We start from the raw sequence: 10,784 nt of genomic DNA on the forward strand, positions 1-10,784 counted from the left end.
TTAATTGAACTTCTTGAGAGCGTTTTGAAGGAAAAGGTATATAAAATAAAGAAAACCACATTCCTCACCATTCCTTTGCTGTGGAACTTGTAAAACATTTATTTTAGACCAATTAGAAAATTATAAAACTACAATATAAGCAAAGAATATGTTCAACTGTCTCCTCTTTAGAATGAAAAAGGGGATTTTTGATATAAACTCTTCTTCCTCTTCTCTCTCCTCTAACTTATAAATGTCAAAAATGAAGCTACAACATAGTTAACATTAGAGAGAGATATTTAGTACTTATGGTATTTAAATAAGTAGTAGTAAAAAAATGTATAAATAAACCTTTTTATATCTGGTTCTACTCTCATTGGATCTATGCTTTGAGGTGAATCTAGAAATAAAATGCATGGGTCAAGTTCTCTCCAAAGTGGCATAAGATAAGAAGATTCTAATGTCCCCTATTAATATGTAAAAAAAATCATTTGTATAAAGTATTTCTACAAGAAAGAGAAATAATTATGTGAAAGTAAAATCTACCAACAAAGAAGTGAAATAAAAATATATTCTCTTGACAAAATATATTTCTTCTTATCCACCTGAGTACCTTTTCTTTGGCAATTCTCATTCCATCCTCATATCGAAAAACACATAAATAATCAATATATGTATATAAACTCCTCTTCTCTTCGGGTATCCTCCTCCATATATCCCTAAAAAAAAAAAAAACATTCTTTTAAAAAGGCGGTTTTCAAACATAAGCTACTTTTTGTTTTATAAATTTAAAACTCATCCTAAATAAAACTCGAACACCTTAGTTTCTAGCTTCTCGTTATTGTTAGGATGAGTCTATTTTGGATTTTTGAGCTTTTCTGATCTCCTATACCAATGAAAAAGATTATGTAAAGATTCCATACAATTATTTTTTGAATATGTTCATTTAATCATAAAACTTAATAAAAACCTTATAAATCAATCATATAAGAAAAGATACATGTAAGAAAAAATAAATTAAAGAAGATATATAGAGCACTTATATTGATAAAACAAAAAAACAAAACTAGCTAGTATGTGTTGCTCTCCTTCAATGAGACTTGATCCTTCAAATAAATCATAATTAGCAATAACTTGTATAATAGAACATTAGTCTTAACTCTTAGATCATGTAGGACAAAATCCGCATTACTATTGTAAATATTCATATTGAAAATCATAATTAATGAACCCTAATTGGGTTAAATATGAGAAACAGATTGATCCTAAACTAGGATGAAATGTTCTACTATTTGACTTCTCTTTATTCCCTTACCTTTTTTTATGCCATTTCCCTCCAAGTATATGCATGATATATGAGAAATAATTTGATCCCATTAATCTATCAACATGAGAGAAAGTGAACAAAAACATCTTTTTCTTAAGCTATACTCACCTCAATTGACAAATACCCTAGAACTAACATTAAATCTCAACTTTAGAAATAGAAGACATCATTGGAAAAATAGGTAAAAATATTAAATAAAGAAAGAAAAGGGGAAAATGCTCAAATTTGCCTTTCATTGATCATAATATTCGTTTCTCTTCTGAAACTTCTCTAAAGGAATGGGTTGCAGTTAGGTATGCAAATGAGTTGGGTCAGATCAGATCACGAGTGATTGCAATCGATTTAATTCTTTGATTAGATTTTAATATTAGACCCAGATCCAAAACATTAGAAGATCGAGTCAGTTTGGTCAGGTCGAGGTCAAAATTTGTGACCTAATGGATCATTTGGGTTGGATTAGGTCTATGCATAACTTAGCCCCAATTCCAACAATTCAGGTCTAGATTGGATTTGGTTTAGGTTGGGTCCTAACTATATTACAATTGTCTTCTCTTCAATGCAGATTTTTCAGTTTGAGTTTGTGTAGACTATAGTGCTCTCCAGTTTTGTGTTCAAATCTAAAAAACATATCATCTGGCTATATATTTTTGATTGTTATAATTGCCAAACCATCAACATCTCCACTATCTTCATATTCCACAGCCATGTTTAAAAAAAAAAAACAAAGTAAGAATAGGCTTGCAATCGAAACTAGATCATTAAAGAATACATAGGTAATTGCAATTCATTTGGATTATGTCTAGAACCTTTTTTTTTTTTAAATGGTACCTTCTAAAAAGAATACTTAGGAATGGGTTTGGCCATTCAGGTCCCTATACTAGGTTCTAAATGGTCAGAATTTAGTAAACATAAATCTAACCCAAAAAATAGAACGAATTCAATTTTAGAACCTGACCCAACTCCATGATAGGTCTAGACAAGTCGGATCGGGTCAGGTCGGATCCGATCATGGGTCAACCCATCCCATTTGCCCCTAGTTGCAGTGGTTGTCTTCGCAGCCATCCAAGTTGCTTTGTTATGAACCTATTTGGATGGAAAATAAGAGTCGACGACGGTTTAAGGTTTCATCAACCCCAAGAATCTCATGATTTAGGATTTAGGTTTTGTGACCTCCAAGAGCCTACATATCTTGGGATTAGGGATTAAGGTTTACCCATCAAGAATCTAAGATTCTCTATTAATTCCTGTGACCTTTGGACGGAAATAAGAAAAAGCATCATCATTATCATCACCTCTAAAATATTTAAAAGTTGAGAAATTGAAGAAATAAAGATAAAAAAAAAGGTAAGAAGACAAAAGAACTGCCATTTGAGTAGTTGAGCTAGTGGTGGACTAGGGGCTATCAATTAAGATGAAAAATCCGATAGTAAAAAAGGAGCCACCACCTAGGGTTCTGTGAGATGGAGCCAATGGTGGTGCAGGGGACAGTAGAGGCGGGAGAGATGGTGTTAGAAAATTCATCTCAAGATTCGGTCTACACTAAGCCCACAGCAAGGTCTAGAACGGCGAATGGAGTCTAACGAGTCCAAGAACAGCTCAAACAGAGTCCAGACGGTGAAGATACGCATGAAAGAATGCTCGAAGCAGGTGGCATGGCCCATGAGGTGACAGAGGCCGATGGTGGTGCAGTCGAGCCCGATTCGCATGTGGGCCCGACGGGCACGTGCTCGGGCCGGCCCAGCAGGCATGTGGGTGCCCAAGCCTAGTGTCCTATCGCAGTCCATCGTGGACTGTAGGGTGCTAGGTGGTCCATGGAGGCCATATGAACCAATCACGCGGTCCACGTGCGGTCCAGGAGCATTTGTGCGTGATCCGACGGTCCAGATAATGTGCGGTCATGATCGAATGGCTGAAACTCAATTTAGATGTGATCAGGCTTGATCTGAGACTATAGTGCATGATCAGATGGCTCTAGTGTGAGCCGGTCACAATCGGACGATCACGGATGATTCTTGAATTTTATTCAGCCTTGATATCCTATGAAAATAGTGTTTTAGAGTTTCTAGAGCCTATATAGCTCCGATTGATGAGCTGTTTATTATGTTGGAAAGCTGATAACATCTTTATCATGCAAAGGAGACATCAGAGCCGAGAAGAAGCCTTGGCAGCCATCGGGAGAGAGTCCAATGTGCATTAAGGGTGTGCAGCAAGCAGAGCAGATACTGCAGAGCATCGATAGGAGATCGGAGGTAGAGCAGAGCATTAGACAGAGTAGCTATAGTGAAGCATGATGTAGCGGCTTCTACAGAAAACATCTAGGGGTATCGAGGACCCTGATATTGGCAGACCTGTGAGAAGGTCTTCTTGGGAGATTTTGAGAGAGCTTTTGTGAGGATAGCTTCTAGTTAAGAGAGTTGTGTACAGAGAGTTGAGAGTAGGTGTTCTCTTCTTATATTTATTTCTTTCTTATAGTAAAGCTTGCATGCCCCATGGAGGCAACACTTGGATTGTTCCATGTACTTGATTGTGTGTTTTCTATTTTATTTCTTCTTTCTTCTTGCTGTATGCAATGCGTGGTACTGGATCTTGCACAATAATTGGTATCAAAGCACAGATGGTACCAGCATGAGGTTGTGACAGTGGTGAGCAAGATTGAAGATGGAGAAGATAGATGCAATTAAGTTGGAGATCGATCGTAGAGGGTTGACCGATGCTCTCTTATGCAAGGAGGAGCCGTCTAGATGGAGGACGCTAATGAGAGCCCAGTGCAAGGTGGAGCTCCAGATAGAGATGAATCGAGCATGAGATGAAAGACTCGAGAGGATGAGCGACGTCGTACAAAGGCTATCTCGAGTAGGTCTCAGGTCAAGAGGTGCTGTGAGATACACAACATATGACGTAGATGGAATCAAGCGGTCTTGCTCGACTCTCATGTTTGTCCATCTATGAGTAACAGGCGATTATCCTAGGGCATGGGGGTGAGATTTAAAAACTCTCAAAGTCAGATGAAGGTCGAATATTGAGTTGAGATGGTAATTGTTAGAAAATATACCTCAAGATTCGATCCATACTGAGCCCACAGTAAGGTCCAAGATGACGAACGGAGTCCAACGAGCTTAAGAACAGCTCAAACAAAGTTCAAACGGTGAAGATACTTATAAAAGAAGATTTGGAGCAGGAGGCATGGCCCACAAGGCGGTGGAGGCCAGTGGCGGTGCAGTCCGACCCAGCAGGCATGCATGCGGGCCAGCCCAATGGACACACAGGCACCCAAGCCCAATGCCTTATCACGGTCCACCATGGACCGCAGGGTGCTAGGTGGTCCATGGAGGCTGCGTGAATCGATCACATGGTCCACACACAGTCCAGGGGTGTTTATACCCTATCCGATGGTTCAGATCGTGTGCAATTATGATCAGATGGTTGGAACTCAATTTGAATGTGATCAAGCTTGATTTAAGGCTATAGTGCATGATCAGACGGCTCTGGTGCAAGCTGATCACAATCGGATAGTTACGGATGGTTCTAAGATTTTATTCGACCTCAGTATCCTATGAAAATAGTATTTTAGAGTTTTTAGAGCCTATATAGCTCTGATTGATGAGCCGTTTATTACGTTAGAAAGTTGATGATGTCTGATCATACAAAGGAGACATCAGAGCCAAGGAGAAGCCTTGGCAGCCATCGAAAGAGATTTTGATGTGCGTTGAGGGTGTGCAGCAGGCAGAGCAGAACTGCAGAGCACTGACAGGAGATCGAGGGTAGAGCAGAGCATCAGACAGAGCAACTGTAATGAGGCATGATGTAGCAGCATCCACAGGAAGCATCTAGGGGCATCGAAAATCCTGGCACTGGCAGGTCTATGAAAGGGTCTCTTTGGAGGATTTTGAGAGAGCTTTTATGAGGGTAGCTTCTAGTTGAAAGAGTTATGTACAGAGAGTTGAGAGCGGATATTCTCTTTTGGTATTTATTTCTTTCTCATAGTGAAGCTTGCATATCTCATGGAGACAGCGAAGGAACCAGATCTAGGGTTTCAGGGTTAGATCTTGAAAAAGAGGGTTAGATCTTGAAACTTTTTCAAGATCATACAGCGGAAGACTAAAATAAATTAAAATTTATTTTCTAAGATCAAAAAATCCCTAGATCTAAGATCCTATTACATGATTATTACATGGCATTAAATCAGAAATTAAAATATATAAATATAGCATGAACTACATGTTGATCATATCAACATGTTTCTATACTACATCTAATGTATGTATTAAACAATAGATCAGATCTATTACCTTGCAAGTTAGACGTTCTAACCTTGTTGATCTGGGCTTGAGGATGATGTTGCAAGCCACACACGCATCCGGCCTCTAAGAGTCGTCCACACGAGCCCACGAATCTCGATCAGAAGTCCTGCTTCAGGAAATCAGCACAGTATGCTAGTACTGCGCTGATCCTTCTTTGATGGTTGATCAGGTGCCTCCTTCTTCTTGATTTGGACTCTTCCAAAGATGGAAAGTAAAAGGAGGAGTTTCAGATCTGAGACACTATCAGGAAACTCAAGATGGAGGAAAAAAAGATATGAAAACAAAAACCCAAGAAGAAGACCCTCTTCTTCTTCACGTTTTTCTCTCTAGACACCCAAACTTGCGTCTTTTATATCTCCATGACCCAAAGGTATTTCTCTTTGATTTTTGGATGGCACAAAGGTCTCTCAAATCTATAACTTCTCTTAAAATTTTATGAAGAAACTCGTCATATATAGAGAGATATGATAGAGTCCTTATCTAGGTCAAACACCTAGTCAAGGCTTATCCAAACATGGCAAGTTAAGGGACGCCCAACTCTTGAGCACCTCCTTCATATTTTCATACATGGATCACCAGAAAAGGGTACACAATGTATACCCTAAAAGCCACAAAAATTTCAAAAAAAAATTGGATAAATTCGGTGCATGATTGAAAGAGTTTTGGATTTCTAAAACTCTATCTCATAGAATTCAAAATCCAAACTTATTCCTTTTAGATTTGATCCAAACCACCTTCCATGTAAGAAAGATGAGAGGAGACCTTTTGTGAACGTGGGAGAAATCTGGGAGAGGGCTTTTGTCGCACAAAATAAGTGGAGATTGGCGTTGAATAAGAGAGAGGGCGTGGAGAAGGATTATGTGGCGCAAGGTGGAATCTTAGTCTTACTAGGATTCTATCTTATGACTTGTTTTAATTTGATTTTCTAAACCAAATCAAATCAAAATTAGAGCAACCCAATTAAAATAAATCTTAACCCAATTAAGAACCTAATTTAATCAGATTAAATTAGATTTAAATCTGATTTAATTTTCTAATCAAATTAAAAATTAGATTGACCCAAGTCCTAGTTGAACTAGGACTAGTTTTTCCTTGCACTTGGCTTATCCAATAAACCAATTGGACTTGATCCAATCAAGCCCAAACTAAATATAATTAAATTATATTTAATTAGACTTAATCTCAGTCCATTGACTTAATCAAATTAAGCCAATTAGCAATCAAATTGCTAATCGATCCTCCTGCAACATTTGTACTGGGTTAAATGTCAATCGTATTGATCATTTAACCCTAGAACGATTCTAAATCATTGATCAACCATCTGATCAGATCATGAACTCTAATGTGTGTGACCTCATAGGTCCGAACCTAAGCCGGTAGTATAGAAACAAATTCCTATACCAATCGAAGTGACCATCTAGCAATGATACCCGACGACCGGATAGGTCGAATGTGTAGAACAACATCCTTAGAACCCATGCAGATATAGTTTTCATATAATTCATCCCCTTGACCAAAATGATCATAGGACACCCCAGAGTTTAACTGTCAACTCTGATCAGGTTGTCCACATTGTATTTCAAAATATCAAATCCATCTGATGGATTACCCTGGTCAAGATTTTGCTAAATTGAAATACAGCGACTCATTCTTCTCCAACTCTTGGAGTGGTCAATCCCATCTCGATCACACTCTGACTTCGCAAGTACTTGACTGTGCCCAGAAGCCTTCCGTCCCTGAATTAGAAATTTAGTTAGTCCAGTACCAAAGCACAGTGAGTTGCTTGCAAGTCACTGAGGCGATCTCAGGTCTAAGGGACACTTATACCTATATCCCATCAGAGATATTCTCGACAGTAGAATACTCTGGAGTTGGTCACGTTCAATGACGATGTACCCTTACATCTCACCTGTATGCCATACCAGTGTCTCCACACTCTTTGGTTAAGAGCACAACCAACCCATATGGCCTACAGCGACCTATGCTCGATAGAAGCTGTCGTCCTTATTAACAGCCTATCATTTGGTCGTGAACAGTTTTAAGGACTAATCGATAAATCCTCTCTTTATCGAACCTAAATAGTCCTAAGGACTTCATCATAACAACAGAGTTCATTAGAAGATGAAAGCTTATGATGAAGATGCCAAATATATTTTATTTATTAACAAATCAATTACAATACTTGGTTGCTCAACCGTCAATAGCTTGACAATTGGCTTTTTGGGACACATTTCCCAACAACTCCCACTTGTCCTAAAGCCACTCGGCACAGTATCTAATACCCATCTTCGACTTGTGGTTGTTCAACTCCTTTATTGCCAGGGCTTTAGTGAAGGGGTCGGCTAGGTTCTCTTTTCCGTCGATCTTCTGAAGGTCGACGTCACCTCGATCCATGATCTCCCGGACCAGGTGGAAGCGGTGCAAGATGTGCTTCGTCCGCTGATGTGCTTTGGGTTCCTTCGCCTGAGCTATGGCACCAGTGCTGTCGCAATAGAGCAGGACCGGACCATCGAGGGAGGGTGCTACTCCGAGCTCGTTGATGAATTTCCTCATCCACACAGCTTCCTTCGCGGTATCTGATGCTGCGATATACTCCGCTTCACAAACAGAGTCTGCCACAGTATGCTGCTTGGAACTCTTCCAGCAGATGGCTCCACCATTCAGAGTAAAGATATAACCCGACACGCTCCTGCTGTCATCATTGTCAGATTGGAAGCTGGAGTCTGTGAACCCCACAAGTTTCAGATCTGACTCGCCATAAACCAACCATTGGTCCTTAGTATTTCTCAAATACTTAAGGATGGCTTTAACCACTTTTCAGTGATCTTCTCCAGGATCAGATTGGTATCTACTCACTACTCCTAGTGAGTATGCCACATCTGGTCTTGTACATGTCATGGCGTACATGATAGATCCCACGGCTGAAGCATATGGGACTCTACTCATATGCTCTCTCTCTTCAGGAGTTGTCGAACAATCCTTCTTAGAGAGAAAAATTTCATGGCCTATCGGTAGATAGCCCTTCTTGGAATTCTCCATGCTGAACCTCTTCAGCACAGTGTCTATGTACATGGACTGGGATAACCCAAGCATCCTTTTAGATCTATCCCTATAGATCTTCATCCCTAGGATGTAGGATGCTTCACCCAAGTCCTTCATGGAGAACTGTGATGACAACCAAACTTTTATTCCCTGTAGTGCGGGGATGTCATTCCCGATTAAGAGAATGTCATCCACATACAAGACAAGAAATACCACAATTGGACCATTTGCCCATTTATAGATGCAGGGCTCTTCTCCATTCTTAATGAAGCCATACGTTTTGATTTCCTTATCAAAATGCATGTTCCAACTCCGAGAAGCTTGCTTCAGTCCATAAATGGATCTCTGAAGCTTGCACACCTTGGACTCATCTGTGGATGTAAACCCTTCAGGTTGTATCATATACACCTCTTCAATCAGCTCTCCATTCAGGAAAGCTGTCTTTACATCCATCTGCCAGATCTCATAATCCAGATGGGCAGCTATTGCAAGCATTATCCGAATAGATTTGAGCATTGCCACAGGGGAAAATGTCTCGTCATAGTCAATACCATAACGTTGACGATACCCCTTGGCAACCAGATGGGCTTTATAGGTCTCCACCTTTCCGTCTGCGCCCCTCCTCCTTTTGAAGACCCATTTACACCCAATGGGTTTAACCCCTTCAGGTGGGTCAACCAATGTCCATACATCGTTGACCTTCATGGACTTCATTTTGGATTTCATGGCTTCAAGTCATTTCTCAGAATCAGGTCTCTGCATAGCATCCATATAGGTGATCGGATCCTCATTATTCTCATCAAGTTCGATGGGATCACCGTCCCGGACCAAGAAACTGTAGTATCTGTCCGGCTGATGCGGTACTCTACCGGATCGCCTTAATGGTACAGGTATATTGGGCTCCGGATCTGATCTAATCATATCTGACTCAGGTTCAGCTATTGGTGTCGGTCCTTCTACCTGTTGAACTTCATCAAGTTCAACCTTAGAGGCAACGGTTCCTTCACCAAGGAACTTCTTTTCTAAAAAGATTGCCTTAAGGCTGACGAACACCTTTTGTTCATCAGCATGGTAGAAAAAATATCTTTTTGTCTCTTTGGGGTACCCTATGAATGAGCATTTGTCAGACCTAGGTCCAAGTTTGTCTGTGACTAATCGTTTGACATAGGCCGGGCACCCCCAGACCCTAAGGTGTGAAAGTACTGGCTTACGTCCTGTCCATATCTCATATGGAGTCTTAATTACAGACTTACTTGGAATCCTATTTAACAGATAACAGGCCGATTTGAGTGCATATCCCTAGAAGGATATCAGCAAGCTAGCAAAAACCCATCATGGATCGGACCATGTCTAACAGAGTCCGATTCCTCCTTTCAGACACACCATTATGCTGTGGTGTTCCTAGAGGAGTCCATTGGGAGAGAATCCCATTCTCTCCTAGATATGTGAGAAATTCACTAGAAAGGTATTCTCCTCCTCGATCAGATCGAAGAGTTTTAATACTCTTCTCAGTTTATTTTTCTACTTCACTTCGGAATCGTTTGAACATTTCAAATGAATCCGACTTATGTTTCATCAGATAGACATATCCATATCGGGATAGGTCATCCGTGAAAGTTATGAAGTAGAAATATCCACCTCTAGCACTTGTGCTCATGGGCCCGCATACATCAGTATGTACTAGGCCCAAGAGCTCAGTAGCTCTCTCACCTTTTCCAGTAAAAGGTGACTTGGTCATTTTACCAAGAAGACAGGACTCACAGGTTGGAAGTGATTCACAATCACTGACTTCGAAGATTTCCTCTTGAGTCAACCTGTTTATTCTGTTCTTGTTTATATGACCTAGCCTACAGTGCCATAAGTAGATATCTGACACACTATCTAAACTAGGGTGCTTGCCAGTAGAATAGACTCTTATCAGGCTTGATCTTTTTGGTCTGGCTCTGCACTGATGTCCTAGCCTGAACTTGCACCTTCTTTACTTTCTTCTTCTTGTTCTTCTTTCCTTTCTCAAAAGGTCGAGAACCAGAAGACGAACCTCCCACTAAATTCACCGACTCCTTGTGAAGTTGGTGATCCTTCTCAAAGTTCTGAAGCAACCCCAGTAACCCGTGGTAGTTCTCTTCAGGCTTTGT

The 10,784-nt window shown here is 40.2% G+C and overlaps 1 pseudogene; it reads right to left on the reverse strand.

Annotated features, from left to right (window-relative positions):
• Positions 1-3,090, reverse strand: LOC140855818 (uncharacterized; annotated as a pseudogene).
• Positions 3,091-10,784: the final 7,694 nt, after the last annotated feature.

Source organism: Elaeis guineensis, chromosome 1 (assembly GCF_000442705.2).
Source record: "Elaeis guineensis isolate ETL-2024a chromosome 1, EG11, whole genome shotgun sequence".
Classification (NCBI taxonomy): domain Eukaryota; kingdom Viridiplantae; phylum Streptophyta; class Magnoliopsida; order Arecales; family Arecaceae; genus Elaeis; species Elaeis guineensis.